This window comes from Bufo gargarizans, chromosome 1 (assembly GCF_014858855.1).
Source record: "Bufo gargarizans isolate SCDJY-AF-19 chromosome 1, ASM1485885v1, whole genome shotgun sequence".
In the NCBI taxonomy this organism is placed as follows: Eukaryota; Metazoa; Chordata; class Amphibia; order Anura; family Bufonidae; genus Bufo; species Bufo gargarizans.
The window spans coordinates 142,601,474-142,619,014 of NC_058080.1; positions in this window are offsets into that span (position 1 = coordinate 142,601,474).

Here is a 17,541-nt window from a genome sequence, read left to right on the forward strand (position 1 = left end):
ATGTTGTGCCATACTTGTGCCATCTAAGACATGCCAAGACACTCCTTAAAAATTGTTAGACGGGTTCTACTGGGTATGGAAATGCCATAATCGTAGCTGTCAACTGTAGTTCAGGGTTCTGGAGGAAAGACACTTTCTGTCTTCTGCTGTGCAGATTTTAATGGATTGACCTACAGACACCATGTGGCTTTCCAAAAGCCTCTGGGCTACCAATACAACTATTTTCTGAGAACCATACTTTTTTTAAAACATATTTTTACAGGCGGAGCTGTGTGAGGGCTTATTTTTTGCAGGATGAGTTGCCATCATCATTGGTTTTATTTCGGGGTACATACAACTTTAAATTCTTTTGCTTTTCACTTATTTTTTTTTTATTTTTTCCAGCATACACATCTTACTTTTTTTTTGCTGGTCATTAAAATTACCGAGATACCAATCTTATATATTATTTTTTTTTTTGTTAGCATAGAAAACGCCAGTCTTGATAAATCTGCCCCATAGTTCTTCTTTACGCATTTTGTAACACCAGTGCATGAGTACTACTATGAACTAACTCACACAATAGATGGGGATCACAGAAAAAAAAAATAGTCTCTGCACTCTATGGTATCTCTTGAAAACATGCTTTTTAAGGAGACTGATAAAATGCACATTTATCTTGACACATTTGCGGTGTATTTCAGACTTCTCTATGTTCTTGAATACGTACAAAGTGATAAAGTATAATCTGCATATCAGCAGTTATTGTTGGCCTCTACATAAGGCTCTGAGACATAACTGACATTTCAGCATGGAACATTACGTAGAAGGTATAAATGTTCTAACAGTTTTGCCAGCTTGCGGTTCTGAAAAGACGCCTTCTAGTTGAACTACATTGGTTAGAAATTACTTCAAGTCCCATATAAATATGATATCATTAGCTTAATTAATACAGTATTAACGCTGTATGTCAACATAAGGCCAACTACTTACTGTACTATGTATTTACTGAAACAGTTTACATTTTAAACCACACCCATCAAGATCTAGCAGTACTGTATACTATTTTTGTTCTATAACTATGTGTTGTTTTTAAAGGGCATCTGTCAGCAGATTTGTACCTATGACACCGGCTGACCTGTTACATGTGCACTTGGCCGCTTGAAGACATCTGTGTTGGTCCCATGTTCATATGTGCCCGCATTGCTGAGAAAAATGACATTTTAATATATGCAAATTAGCCTCTAGGAGCAACAGGGGCGTTGCCATTACACTTAGAGGCTCCACATTCCTCTGCAACTGCCACGCCCTTTGCACGTTGATTGACAGGACCACGTAGTGTAAACATGATCATGCTTGGCCCTAGCAATCAAAGTGCAGAGAGCGTGAAGGTGCAGAGAATCTCTAGGTGTAACAGCTATGCTGGAGGGGACTCACTGGGGAAGATTTATCAAAAGCAGAGCAAAGGAAAACTGGTTTAGTTGCCCATAGCAACCAATCAGATTCCGCCTTTCATTTTTCAGAGCTCCTTTGGAAAATAAAAGGTAGAAGCTGATTGGTTACTTTGGGCGACTAAGCCAGTGTTCTTTACACCAGTTTTCATAAATCTACCCCTTTGACATCTATGGAAATGATTAGAGATGAGAGAATTTTAAAAAAAATAGATTCGGCCAGTTCGCGAATTTTTTTTTATATTTTTTTGTTCGATCCGAATTTATTTGCGGCGAATCGCGTTAAAATTGGCTATTTTCTGGCTGCAGAGATCCTTTATAATGGTGCCTTGCAGTAACACACATAGGGAGTCTGCTGTGATAGTGAAATAATACTGTGAGTCAGTATGACATGCAGATGACAGGCATCGCCCTTAGAATCACTGCATACTTCACTTATTAGGGCAGTCATGGTGCCAAAACTGATCAAATAACTATGAACTCAGCCTTACAGGTCGATATTAACATCAAGAAGAAGCGCACTCCTTTTACACTGTCGTCAGCTGATTCCACATAGATGTCTACAGAACCTGTTCTATTAAACTCTTATACAAGCAGAGCCCCCCGACAGAGTGGAGAGGGTGTCAGCAGTAAGTTTGTGTTGATGTCACTGATTATTTAGCCCTTCCTCTGTCCTGTCAGAACAATAACCCCCCAAAAATGGATCCCGTCAGTTGAGCATCCACCTTCACTCGGTCAGCATTTGGTCAGTAATCCATCAGTATTGCTAATGCCCAAAAAAACTGGAGTGGATCAAAACTAAGATGACCGAATCAACCATTCGAGAACCGCTGGGTTGCTGGTCAAGACACGACCGCTAGATGACACCGGGAGCTCAGGCCTCTCACTGCAACTCCTGTTGCCACGCCCCCTTACTCTTCTGCGACCTGTGCCTGCGCCAGAAACATTTAGGCCTCTAGCACTCCCCTGTGCAGGGCCTGGCACCTCTCTATCTGACGTACTGTTAGATTAGATAAATAAATAAATAAAAGGGAAATGAAAACACCCTAAAAAAGTCTATAATTTTCTAATACACGCCAAAAAGGGCTGTAATTTTCTCACTTCACCACACAACGACAAATACTTTTTTTGTGCCACTAGTACATGCAAAAACGGGCTTTAAAACATTTAACTGCACCGTTGAACGGCAAATAGTTTTCTCCACATATACACGCCACAGAAGGCTTTAGAACAGATAACTGCACCGCTGAACGGCAAATATATTTTTCTTTTGCCACTAATACACCTCACAAAGGGCTGAAATTTTCATGAAGAGGGCATTGGCTATTTGCTCGGTCCTCCCCAATTGCCTAACCCCATACACCGAGCCCCTCCCCCCAACCCCAAGTAAATAAACACACCACACCACTGCTTGGATTTAATCGGCCACAGCAGCCGTTTATTTAAATACATACAAATTAAATAACATAAGTTAACCAATGACGAGGGAGGTCCTAGAAGCCCCAATAGCTTAATAACACTGGAACACCTACGTCACCATCTTACCCCCAGCCGTTGAACCCAGCTCGGAGGCAGCAACTGATGGCCACGTAATTAGTTCCTACCAGCTCCTCAATGAGAGTCCAGCCCCTCCCGCGGGGCCCTCCCATCCTCAGGTACCACCATATTCCTCCACTTCAAGGACCTCCCCCGCCTCCACGACTGCTACGACACAGAAAACAACAAACATCAACACTTCCCCTACCCCCCCCTCCAACAGGGCAGGGTGGGTGGGCGTTCCGCTCCCCTGGCCGCACTGACACTGCTCCGCCCACTTCCTCCTTCCCTGCTCATGCCGCGCCCCCCGCTGCCTCGGCAACTCGCGCCTCAGCTGGATGCCGCCCCCCGCATCACTTAACCCTTACCTCACCTCCCTCGCCGCCACGCCTCTTCATGCGCGTCCTCCCCCACCGCTGCGCTCCTGTCCGGCCTGACTTGAAGAGGGCATTGGCTATTTGCTCGGTCCTCCCCAATTGCCTAACCCCATACACCGAGCCCCTCCCCCCAACCCCAAGTAAATAAACACACCACACCACTGCTTGGATTTAATCGGCCACAGCAGCCGTTTATTTAAATACATACAAATTAAATAACATAAGTTAACCAATGACGAGGGAGGTCCTAGAAGCCCCAATAGCTTAATAACACTGGAACACCTACGTCACCATCTTACCCCCAGCCGTTGAACCCAGCTCGGAGGCAGCAACTGATGGCCACGTAATTAGTTCCTACCAGCTCCTCAATGAGAGTCCAGCCCCTCCCGCGGGGCCCTCCCATCCTCAGGTACCACCATATTCCTCCACTTCAAGGACCTCCCCCGCCTCCAACAACGCGCAGCTTGACCACCTCAACCCTGCGCGTCCCCCCACATACGTAACGCAATTTCCACACCACTCTGGAGCCCCAGAGACCACAGATCCGTCCCCACCGCATTGAGGTGCACACCATCAGCCCTCCAAAATGCACCCTTCCCCTTTCTCCAGCACCTCATGCCGCACCACCACCCCGCCATTGCGTGCCATAAACCGGCCCACCGCCCTATTCACCTTGATCCGCGCCTTATTAAGCCTCTCCACCGACCTCGCATCCCTCCAAACCTTCCGCGGAACAATGTCAGACCAGACCGTGATCACCCCCGGAAACAAAGCCCAAATCCTGAGCAAGTCGAACTTAATATCGCGAACCAACTCCCTAAAAGGCCGCTTACCCAAGTCGTTCCCCCCCACGTGCAAAACCAACACGTCCGGGGGGCGGTCCAACCGCACAAAATGATGCACCTCCCTCATCACCCCGCCCCACAACATACCTCTCACCCCCAACCACCGGACCGTAGCCAACTCCGGACTGAAACCCAACTGTCGCCCACTCGGCCGCACATCCGCTCTGATCGCACCCCAAAACACATAAGAGTGCCCCAAAATCCACACCAACGCCGCCGCCGTCCGACCTGCGAACACAAAAGAACAAAATTAACACCAAACCACCACCCCGATCCCATTACAACAAAGCAGGCCGCACATAGGATTTAAAACGCACCGACTCCCACCGCCCAATCCTCCTAATCACTTCCTCACTGGCGCCCAGCCTGGCGGCCTCAGTCGCCGCACCAATCCGGAACGAATGCCCAGAATAATCCTTGACCGGCACCCCCAACGCCCTCAAACACTTCCTAAAGACCGCCAAAAATTGAAACCTAGACAAAAAGGAACCATCCTCATGCCTAAGGAAAGGAACCCCGTCCCTCCCCAGGCCCGCCCCATAAGACCGCACACACCGAACTGGGCACATCATACACCCTGGAACCGAAAACAACATGAAACGACGCCCCCTGCCCTCCTGATCCGTTTTTGACCTGCGAATCCGAACAGACAACCTGTCCCCCATCAACTCGATATCCTCACTCCTCAGCCCCCCCGCTCGACGAACACTGTCACACACTAATTCCCCCAAGCGAAAGGCGCCAAAAAACGCCAACGCAAACGCAGCCCTAAACAGCCCCAACTCCCACCCGGAACTGCAAATCCCACCCAACTGTTCACCCATCCGCCCCAACAACTCAAAAGACACCGGCCTCCGACAATCCGGCACCCTGCACGCGCCCCTCCGCCAACCCTTCAAAACCTGCCGTACCAAAAACTCCTTCGTCAAATCCCGCAGCCCCCGCAGCCGGAAACCGAACGCAACCCCTGCAATAAAATGATTCACTTTTGACACCGACCACCCCTCGCCCTTCAGCTGTCCCAACAATACCAACAACCTCACATCCCCATCACCGCCCCCAGCCCCCCAAGCCCCGTTCCAAGACTCCCAGATCGCCCACGCCTTACCATACTCCCTCCACGTACCCGGACACAACGAATCCCTCAACATCCCCATCACTTCTCCTCCAAGATCCCCCACAGCCACGACGGACACTCCAGACCCACCGCCTCCGCTTCTGGCGCTAGAAGCCGGAACCGCTCCCACTGTGAACGAGAAAGAGAATCCGCCACTGAATTAGACACACCAGCCACATGCTCCGCCACCACCCACACATTAATAGACAAGCAGCGCAACACAAAAAACTGCAACAGCCGCACCACCGGCGGAGAAGATGCGGACAAACTGTTGATAGCCTGAACCACCCCCAGATTGTCGCAATGAAAGCGCACCTTCCTGTTCCCCAATCTCTCCCCCCACAACACCACCGCCATCACAATGGGAAAAAGCTCTAACAAAGCCACATTCCTCACCCACCCCCGACTGACCCACGAGTCCGGCCACACGCCTGCGCACCATTGACCCTGGCAATAAGCCCCAAAACCCACCCCCCCCCGACGCGTCAGTATATAACTCCAACTCCACACTATCACACAATCCCTCCATGACCAACGACCTACCATTGTACTGACCTAAAAACTCCGCCCACACCCTCAAATCCCCTTTCAACTCCTTACGCAACCTGATAAAATGATGCGGCGCTGACACCCCTGCCGTAGCCGCGGCCAACCGTCTACAAAAAATCCTACCCATTGGCATAATTTGACAAGCGAAGTTCAATTTTCCCAACAATGACTGCAACGCCCGCAACCTAATCTTCTCCCCTCCTATGGCCCTGCCAATCTCCTGCCGCAAATCCTCCAACTTATCCTGGGGAAGTCTGCACTCCATCCGCTCTGTGTCTATAACAATCCCCAAAAAACACAACTCCGTCACCGGACCAACTGTCTTCTCCCGCGCCAACGGTACCCCAAAACGCGCAAAAACTGACTGCACCGTGTGCAGCAACAAAGAACACACCCGCGAATTCGCCGCCCCCAAACACAAAAAATCATCCAAGTAATGGATAACAGATGAACAACCGGAAACCTCCACCACAACCCATTCCAGAAACGAGCTAAAAGTCTCAAAATATGCACATGAGAGAGAGCACCCCATCGGCAAGCACCTATCCACAAAATACTCCCCATCCCAAAAACAGCCCAACAAACCCATGCTCTCCACGTGCACCGGCAACAAACGAAATGCCGCCTCCACATCAACCTTAGCCATCAACGCCCCCCGCCCCAACCGCCTCACCCATCTCACAGCCGCATCAAAGGACGTATAGACCACCGAACAAAGTTCAGGAGCTATACCATCATTGACCGACGCCCCTTTCGGGTAAGACAAGTGATGAATGAGCCGAAACTTATTCGGCTCCTTCTTCGGCACCACGCCCAGCGGAGACACCCTCAACCCCGGGATCGGCGGTTCCTTGAATGGACCCGCCATCCGCCCCAACTCCACCTCCTTCCACAACTTCTCCGTCACCACATCCGCATGATCAAGCGCGGACCTAAGATTCTTATGAACCATAGGCCCCGCCGTAACAACCGACGGAATCCGAAAACCAAAACTAAAACCATCCCCCAACAAAACAGCCGCAACCCGATCCGGGTACCTATCTAGGAACACCTGCATCTCTTCCAACCGCACCGGCGTCCGTCCCCTTTCCAGCACCATCCCCGCCCCTATTCCTGCTCCCTTTGAAGCAACGATTGGCGCCATGGGCCCCCCCACACCCCGTGCACTCGTGCTTAAATTTGCACTTGGCCCCAAATCTGCAATTTCCTTCGTTAAATAGGAAACACAACCCCTTTGCCGACGCCGCTGCCAAGGCACCCGGGGAAGACCCCCCGGACTCCCCCCGAAAGGACTGCCCAGTCCTGGGAGCCGCCGTCACCCTCAACCACAACCCAATGTCCTTATGATCCCATCGGGCCTAACCGCCTTCCGCTGCCGGAACTGCTCATCATACCGGAGCCAACCCATACCCCCATAAACCCTATACGCCTCCCCAATCGCGTCCTGGTAGCAAAAAAGCGCCGAACAACAATCCGGCGACCGCTCCCCAATGACACTCGCTAATATGGCAAACGCCTGCAACCAATTAGCAAAAGTACGCGGGATCAAACGATGCCGCCGCTTATCCTCATCCTCCTTCTTCCCCTCATCCTTCTTACCCCTATCCAGGTTAAACCGTTCCAACGGAAGCAGCGAGAATATCTCCACATACTCCCCCTTCCAAATCCTCTCCCTCACCTCCTGTTTCAAATGAGCCCCCAACGGCCCCTCAAAGCATACATACACCTCCCCGCGCGCCCTCTCATCCAACCTCTGCACTTCCTCCTCACCCCCCGCCTGCGTTTCCACTGACACCGACCCCCCCACAACCCCCGGCGACCCTGCCACGGCCCCCGGTACCACCCCCCACCCCGGCAACGGAGACCCCGCACCCGCTCCCATACCCGATAACCATCCCGCCAGACCCCCCAACAACTGCCCCAAACCCCTACCAAACTCCCCCATGGACCCCCCCCCCCAGCAACCGGGAAACCCTGCGCTAACATGGAGCCCCACGCAATCTCACCAGGCACCGCGGGCGCTGTGACTCCCGCTGCCGCAGATCCTGACTCCCGCCGACCGGACACTCCACCATCCTGGATCCTGGACGTGGACGGCTGTTCATCCCGGACCTCCTGCACGACCCTCTGCACAACACTGGACGGGCCCCGGGCGAAGACCTCGGCGCCCCCCACGGCAAGGGGATCCTCCTCCGCGCTGCTCCCCTCTTCTCTGGACCTGCGCCGGCATCCGTCACCACCCAGCGCAGCCCGAGGAATCACGACGTCGTCCAGAAGCCGAGCGGACCGCCCGCTTAAGGAGGGACAGGGCCGGTCCGCCGTTCCCGGTCCGGAATCCATCAGCACCGCCGCAGGGAGAGGGGGAAGGGGCGTCCCACTCCGCTCAGGGCCCCGCCGCGTGACGGGATTCCTTCCACGGCGTGAGCGACTCGCAGAAGGCCGAGCGGCCGCTCTCCGCCGTGAAGGGTCCACAGAGGGGCTCCCTACTCGGCGCCGGGCCCGTGGGGTGACTTCAGGGCTTAGGCGCGCCGGCGGAACCCCACGCCGCGGCCGGGCAGCCCGAACTGTAGGGGAAATCTCCGGAGCAGGGGACACCAAACAGGCACCCACCTGCTCCTGCAGCCAGCCAGGCCCCCGCACCTCCGCCTCACGCCGCAACCGCTCCAGCATGGCCTCCACTGATAATACAGGCGCCGACATCTTGCGTCCGTTCCGCTCCCCTGGCCGCACTGACACTGCTCCGCCCACTTCCTCCTTCCCTGCTCATGCCGCGCCCCCCGCTGCCTCGGCAACTCGCGCCTCAGCTGGATGCCGCCCCCCGCATCACTTAACCCTTACCTCACCTCCCTCGCCGCCACGCCTCTTCATGCGCGTCCTCCCCCACCGCTGCGCTCCTGTCCGGCCTGACTCACTTTACCACACAACGGCTAATAAGCCCTTTTTCCCACTAATACTAGCCAAAAAATGCTTTACAACATATAACTGCACAGCACAAGGGCAAATAAGACGTATAAATATTTCCTTGTAATAAACCCTGTTAATGTCTGTATCAAACAGCACTTAGACCCCATTAACAAGAATGGTTTTCTGGAATTACAGGGCTGTATAATGGCAATTTAGGTCCCCAGTCAGTGCAGCAAGGTGTAATAGGATTGTTCCTATTCAGTGGCGTGCCTAGGGGGCACGGGGGGGGGGGGGGGGGGGTCCACCCCGGGTGCGAGCTCTCAGGGGGGTGCCATCAATACAGATGGAAGCGCTCATTGGTTTTCCCTTTATAAGATGCAGTGCATCTTATAAAGGGAATACTAGTAGTGAGCACTTCCACAATGGATGTGCTCACTAGTCTGCAGGGGGAGAGAAGCACTGTGAGCGCTGTACAGTACTTACCCCTCCTCCTCGTTGCTCTTCTCAGGATCTGCAGCATCAGGATGTACAGAGCGCACTCTGACCTGACGCTGCAGGAGGTCAGGTGACTGCAGCACCAGCCCTGAGAAGACAGTCAGGAGAGGGAGAGTGGCGGCAGAAGAGGTAAGTATTACAGTCTGATCTGAGGTCTTATATGGAGGTCTAATGGCGGTCTGGAGAGGTCTAATGGGAGTATCGAGTGGTCTATGGGGGGTCTGGAGGTCTGACTGGGGGGGTCTGGAGGTCTGACTGGGGGTCTGGAGTGGTCTAATTGGGGGTCGGGAGTCTGACTGGGTGGTCTGGAGGTCTGACTGGGGTTCTGGAGGTCTAATGGGGGTCAGATATGGGGGACAGGAGGTCTAATGGGGGTCAGATACGGGGATCTGGAGGTCTAATGGGGGTCTGGAGGTCTAATGGGGTTTCGAAGGTCTGATATGGGGGTTTGGTCTGAGGTCTGATATGTGGGTCTGGAGGTCTGATATTGGAGTCTGGAGGTCTAATGTGGGAATTATATGGGGGTCTGGAGGTCTAATGGGGGTCTTATCTGAGGTCTGATATTGGGTCGGGATCTTACATGGAGGTCTAATGGGGGTCTGATCTGAGGTTTAAAACTGGGGTCTTATATGGGGTCTGACATAGAGGTCTAAAGAGGGTTTGGTCTGAGATGGGGGGATCTCATTTAGGGTATTATATGGGGTTCTGATCAGAAAGGAAGGGGGATTTTTTTGTACTAGCGCACAAGATAAAGGGTTGTTTTTGTACTGACGCACTCTCTGTGTGGTACCAGTATTTTCAGGAAACTGTTTCTGCAGGAAAGAATTGGTGAGCACAGTAAACACAGTATTGGGGGTGGCAGGATGGGGTTAAGAAGGTGGGAGGATGATGGAAAAGTAAGAAAATAAGATGTCTGTTAAATTCTGCAGAGACGAGGCGTGGCTGAAAGAAGTTACCATGGTGGTCTGGTCTAACAGGAGAAGGGAGGAAAGAGAATATCTACACTGGGGTACATCAGAGAAGAGAAGTCACTGGATGCAAGAGGTATGTGGCGCTGTATTAACCTGTATGTTCTATAGCGCTGTATGTAATGTTTTCCAAGTATGTATTTAAAGGGGTTATCCTCTTTTTTTTGTATGAGCGCTGCCTTCTCTGCTGTGTACCTGCTCATCACTGCAAATGCTATGGCGAGCAGGTGAACAGAACAGAGAAAGCAGCTCTCAGATGAGCGCGGCCCTCTCTTCAAACAGTTGGGGGCTGGGCCACAGAGGGAATTACTACTATGGAGGGGGCACAGAGGGCATTACTAATGTGAAGGGGGCACAATGGGCATTTCTACTATGGAGGGGGCACAGAACCAGAGGGCATTATTACTGTGAAGGGGCACAGTGGGCATTATTACTGTGAAGGGGGCACAGTGGGCATTATTTCTGTGAAGGGGGCACAATGGGGATTTCTACTATGGGTGCGGCACACAAGGCATTACTAGCACAGTGGGCATTACTGTGAAGGGGGCACAATGGGCATTATTACTATGAAGGGGCACAGTGGGTATTATTACTATGAAGGGGACACAATGGGCATTATTACTATAAAGGGGGCACAATGGGCATTATTACTATAAAGGGGGCACAATGGGCATTATTACTATGAAGGGGACAAAATGGGGATTATTACTGTGAAGGGGGCACAAAGAGGGCATTACAACTGTGAAAGGGGCACAGAGAGGCCATAACTACTGTGAGGGGGCACAATGTGAGCATAACTACTGTGAGAGGGCACAATGTGGACATAACTACTGTGAGGGGGCACATATCTGTACAAAACTACTGTGAAGGTTGTACAATGAGGGGTACAACAGGCACGCCACTGTTCCTATTACCCAGGCTGTAACCTCCCTTACTGAACCCTGTTAATCATAAATGCTGTGGAATGATTCCTCCCTGTCCTTTCCCTACACCTTGAATAATCTTTCCCTGAACTTGTAAATAGTTTTTTTTTAGAACAATTACGTTTTTTCTAGCACTGTCCTTAGCGCCTGCTGACGTCTCTCCCTGCACTAAGTACACTGGAAAATGGCAGAATCCAAGATGGCTGAGGCTATTTATAGGGCTGTGACATCACAGGGCTGGCTTCTGATTGGCTGCATTCATGGCTTTATGGGTGATCCCGCCTTCCCAGAGTTACTTGCTATATGTCCTCACAAGTGCAGCAGCCATTTTAGGAACAAATGCAATTCGTTACCACGAAACGTGAGGAAATTCGGAATAATTCCGGAAATTCGGATTGAATTCCACTTCGTCAGCTTCAATTCCTTCAGCTGTAGAAATGATCATCTAGACATGCTTTGTGACATGTGTAGAGGTTATTGTGTAGGGAGGGGCAGTACATAGGTTGTGACTATCATCTATTGTAAATGGTGGATCCTGTGTTATCTCTGTGTTACCCTTCATTGTACTGCCTGTGGTGATGATGAGATTACTGCTGAAAAGTAATCTGTACAAAACAGGAAGTCTTAACATATTACTTAGTGTAATTTTTGCCATAAACAAGTGAATATCTTGCTATCATTATCTTGTACGACATTTGTGGTTTTGGACCTTCTAAGATGACTGGTCTCTTTCTCTCAGAGGTACAATACTCTGATGACAAAGTTGCTTTTTTGGCAGCAGCAGTCTCAGATAGAAAGGTTCTCTGAAGTTGAGCCTATGCTGGTCTTGTCTGTAGCTCTATTAGGACTCCACCAACTATCCAGGTTGCAGACCTGGTCCATCACTCTGGTAACCTAATTAGTCTGCAAGTATTAATCATATATTGCCTATACATTGTTAGTAGGTATACATAGTGCATAAAGAAATAAATTCTTTAACAGGAAATCACAACAAATAACTAACCAACCCAGGAGGCTCAACAGAAACAAATAGATGACTATAATATCAAAGTTGAGACTAAACCACTAGAAACATAGAAACATAGAATATGTCGGCAGATAAGAACCATTTGGCCCATCTAGTCTTCCCAAATGTGTAGGAGATCACGTATGGTTACATGTGCCATTAGGGTAGGTTAATAGAAAGAGGTAATGTTGTTCATTAAACCTAAATTGTATAATGTATACTGCAGAACACCTTTAATAGCTATGCAGTCTTTTTTGCTGTTTGGCTATATCAGTGTTTCCCAACACGTGTGCCTCCAGCTGGTGCAAAACTACAACTCCCAGCATGCCCGCACAACCAAAAACTGTCCAGGCATGCTGGGAGTTGTAGTTTTGCAACAGCTGGAGGCACACTGGTTGGGAAACACTGGGCTATATTATTGATTTTTTAGATCACATCGTGGATTGATCATGGCCTGATGTTGTGGCGTCCCCCTATATCCTCTCCTGGACACATGGTCACTGCCAACTGATGTATTTGTGATTAATTTTAATTTAATTTTATATTGAATTACTAATAAAGTGTATTTAAATATTAATTGTGTATGAAGTGTCTCTGATTTTGGTGTATTACTATTATATATATACCTCTAGATCATTAATTGTGCTGATATCCCAACATATTTTTGGAGTTGTTATACCTATGTAATGCACTGTTAACCGATTTCTCAGTACTTCTGATGAAGTCTTCACAGGACGTATTGAAAATACATCTGGGATGCTATTCATTTTGTTGAGGATGCTGAAAATTTGAGATGAGCGAATTTTTTAAAAATTCGATTCGGTCGATTCGCTAGATTTTTCAGAATCATTTGCTTCGATTCAAATTAATTTGCGGTGAATCGCATTAAAAAACAGCTATTTCCTGGCAAAAAAAAGCCTTTATAGGGGTGTAGAACACTGTGCCTTGCAGTAACAGGACAAGGGAGTCTGCTTTGGTAGTGAAAGAATACTGTGAGTCAGTATGACAAGCACATGACAGGCATCACTCTTAAAATCACTGCACACTTCACTTATTTGGGCAGTCACGGGGCCAACACTGACCAAATAACTCAAGTATGAAGTCAGCCTTACAGGTCGATGTAAGCATCAAGAAGAAACGCACTAATTTTACACCGTCGTCAGCTGATTCCATATAGTTGTCTGCAGAACCTGTTCAATTAAACGCTTATACAAATAGAGCCCCCCGACATAGTGGAAAGGGTGTCAGCAGTAAGTTTGTGTTGATTCATTTGCCCTTCCTCTGATCCGTCAGAACAATAACCCACAAAAACAGATCCTGTCTGTGGAGCATATGCCTTCACTCGGTCAGCATTTGGTCAATAATCCATCAGTATTGCTAATGTCCAAAAAAAAAGGAGTGGATGCAAAACAGAGATGACACATATGCAGAATATTTGCAAGTCTTCTGTGTTTTGTACCCACTCCTGCTTTTGGCTACCAAATCATAAGCCAATTCTAATGGGACCATACAGGCCTTACAGCTGCTACACAGAGAGGATCCGTTGTGCATCTCATCTTTCCTTCTGACAGATCAAAAGAAAGGTCAAATAAATCATTATGTCAGCCAGGTCGAAAGGAAAAATAGTTGCCCAGTCATGAAGTGGGGAGTGTAGGAACAGCATGAAAAGTCAACAGAGTGGCCCTATCATATAGTGGTCAGGTGGAAGCAGCATGAGGAGGCCACAGAATGACACAATGACAGAGTCTGAAGGTGGTGGCAGCATCAGGAGGCCACAGAGTGGCACAATTACCGAGTCTGAAGGTGGCGACAGTAACAGCATCAGGAGGATACCACCGAGTGGCAAGGTGACATAGTGTAGAGATGGCAGCAGCCTGAAGAGACCACAGACCATTTAGGGCAATTTAAAAAATATGAGGAGCGTGTCAAATAAGGGACGTGGCCAAGGTCGTGGTGCTGCTGGTGGAGCTCCTGTTGCAGGGAGAGGACGTGGTCGATCTGTGCCAGCTACACGCACAAATGAAACCCCTTACTCAGGTACGAGTAGGCGACAAAACCTGCAGCGGTATTTGGTCGGGCCTAATGCTGCTCTACGAATGGTGAGGCCTGAACAAGTACAGGCGATAGTAGATTGGGTTGCTGAGAGTGGATCCAGTTCCTTCACATTGTCTCCCACCCAGTATCCTGCTGAAAGACCACAGTTGGCACCTGCAGCCCATGTCCATCAGTCTTTCACCTCACCCCCTTGCAAATCAGCCAAGCAATCTAAGCCCCAAGTCATGCAGCAGTCTCTTCTGCTTTTTGATGACCATCCACCTAGCCCTGCCCCAGAAGTGGAAGAGATTGAGTGCACCGATGCCCAACCACTTATTTTTCAAGATGAGTACATGGAGGGACCATCGCAGCACGTCTCGGATGATGACGAAACACAGGTGCCAACTGCTGGGGCTTTCGAAAGTGTGCAGACCGACAAGGAAGTCAGGGGTGAAGACTAGGTGGAAGATGATGTGGAGGACGATGTGGTCCTCAACCACACATGGAATCAAGGTCATGTGAGTGACCTGTGTAGTTCAGAGGAAGCGGCGGTGGTCGCACAGAGCCACCAGCACAGCAGAAGAGGGAGCAGGGTGCAAAAGCGGAGCGGCCATCCTCTAGACAGTACGCCTCCTACTGCCCACCGCAGCAAGGGACCGAGCACACCAAAGCCAGCTTCAAGGAGTTCCCTGGCGTGGCAGTTCTTCAGACAATGTGCTGACGACAAGACACAAAAGGTTTGCACGCTGTGCAATCAGAGAATTTATAGACGGAATGCAAAACGGAAGTCTTTAACAGCCATTCCGTTTTGATGCATCATAATAGAAGTCTATAGCCAAGCATAACAGATCCGTCTGGTTGCAGCAAAAGGTTTACTTTCATGGGATGAATACTTAAGCATATTAACCCCTTAGTGACCACCAATATGCCTTTTTACGGTGGTCACTATGCGGCCCCTTAGGATAAGCTGCCGCATTTTTACAGCGACCCTGTCTAAGCGCAGCATGGGTCTCCTGTGCAGTGAAGTGTGGGGACACAGAGCTGTAACATAACAGCTGCTCTAAAGGTCCAGACCAGAAGGTGCACCAATCCTGACTGTTTAACCATTTACATGCCATGGGCAATAGTGGCTGCTTCACAGAGAACGGACTCCGTCGATCTCCAATCAGCACAGCGCAAATGAGATTGCAGGGTGCCAATCTCAGTGCAGGCAGACTAAGGACTAGTGAAGGCCCGAGGCCTGTCTCTAGCGTGTCCCAACAGACTGCCCCTCTGTGATGCAGCCTGCTGGTGAATGTCAGTATAGCACTGAAATTAAACTATTTTGCACTACAGGAACGGTGCAAAGTAGTTTAGAAGCGATCAAAAGATAGTCTATTATAGTCCCCTTATGGGACCATTAAATGGTTAACCCCTTAAGGACATAGGACGTACCGGTACGCCCTATTTCCCGAGTCCTTAAGGACCAAGGACGTACCGGTACGTCCTGACTTTAAAATCGGCATTCCGGCGCCGCAGGGGTTAATTTGAACAGGATGCCGGCTGAAATCATTCAGCCGGCATCCTGTTAAAACGCCAGGGGGGGTCATGTGACCCCCCCGTGTCGGCGATCGCAGCAAACCGCAGGTCAATTCAGACCTGCGGTTTGCTGCGCTTTTTGCAGTTTCTGATCCCCGCGGTCCCTGACCGCGGGGATCAGAAACTTTAGAGTGTCTAAAATCAATATAGTACACCCCCCCCTGCACCCCTGCATGATTTGATGGCAGCGGGTGGTGCAGGGGGGGTGTTGCAGGCGGTGGGGGCGTTGCGGGAGGCGGGCGGTGCGGCAGGCGGGATCGCGATCCCCCGCCCGCCTCCCATTGAATAATCGTTGGTGTACAGTGGGTATACCAGGGTGCCAGCACATTGCTGGCACCCTGGTATAAACGGCTGACATCGTTGATGCGATGTCAGCCGTTTAACCCTTTCCATACAGCGGTCCGTACGGACCGCTGTATGGAAAAGGTTAACAGTAAAAGGGAGCTCCCTCCCTCTCCGATCGGGGGGCTGCTGTGCCTTTGCAGCCCCCCGATGGGAGAGGGAGAGAGCCCCCAGACAGCCCCCCCAGAGCCCCGTCCTTACCCTTCCCCGTCTGCGCAGTTCTGACCATAACTGAGCAGACGGGGAAGGTTCCCATGACAACAGGACGCCTGCTCAGGCGTCCTGCTGTCCATGGTGCTGAACAGATCTGTGCTGAAAGCATAGATCTGTTCAGTGTAAGTAAAATACAGTTACAGATACCTATATAGGTTCTGTACTGTATTTTACAGACATCAGACCCACTGGATCTTCAAGAACCAAGTGGGTCTGGGTCAAAAAAAAAAAAAAATAAGTGAAAAAAGTTAAGATAAAAAAAAAAACATTTATCACTGAATAAAAATTAAAAAAAATAAAATAAACTACACATATTAGGTATCGCCGCGTCCGTAACGACCTGATCTATAAAACGGTCATGTTACTTTCCCCGCACAGTGAACGCCATAAAAATAAAAAAATAAAAACTATGAGAAAATTGAAATTTTGCCCACCTTACTTCCCAAAAAAGGTAATAAAAGTGATCAAAAAAGTCGCATGTACGCCAAAATAGTACCAATCAAACCGTCATCTCATCCCGCAAAAAATTTGACCCTACTCAAGATAATCGCCCAAAAACTGAAAAAACTATGGCTCTTAGACTATGGAAACACTAAAACATCATTTTTTTTGTTTCAAAAATAAAATCATTGTGTAAAACCTACATAAATAAAAATAAAGTATACATATTAGGTATTGCCGCGTCCGTATCGACCGGCTCTATATAAATATCATATGACCTAACCCCTCAGGTGACCACCATAAAAAATAAAAATAATAAATTGTGCAAAAAAAGCAATTTTTTGCCATCTTACGTCACAAAAAGTGTAATAGCAAGCGATCAAAAAGTCATATGCACCCCAAAATAGTGCCAATCAAACTGTCATCTCATCCCGCAAAAAATTAGACCCTACTCAAGATAATCGCCCAAAAACTGAAAAAACTATGGCTCTCAGACTATGGAGACACTAAACAATTTTTTGGTTTTAAAAATGAAGTTATTGTATAAAACTTACATAAATAAAAAAAATTGTATACATATTAGGTATCGCTGCGTCCGTGACAACCTGCTCTATAAAATTACCACGTGATCTAACCTGTCAGATGAATGTTGTAAATAACAAAAAAAAAAACGTGCCAAAAAAGCTATTTCTTGTTACCTTGCCGCACAAAAAGTGTAATATAGAGCAACCAAAAATCATATCTACCCTGAACTAGTACCAACAATACTGCCACCCTATTCCG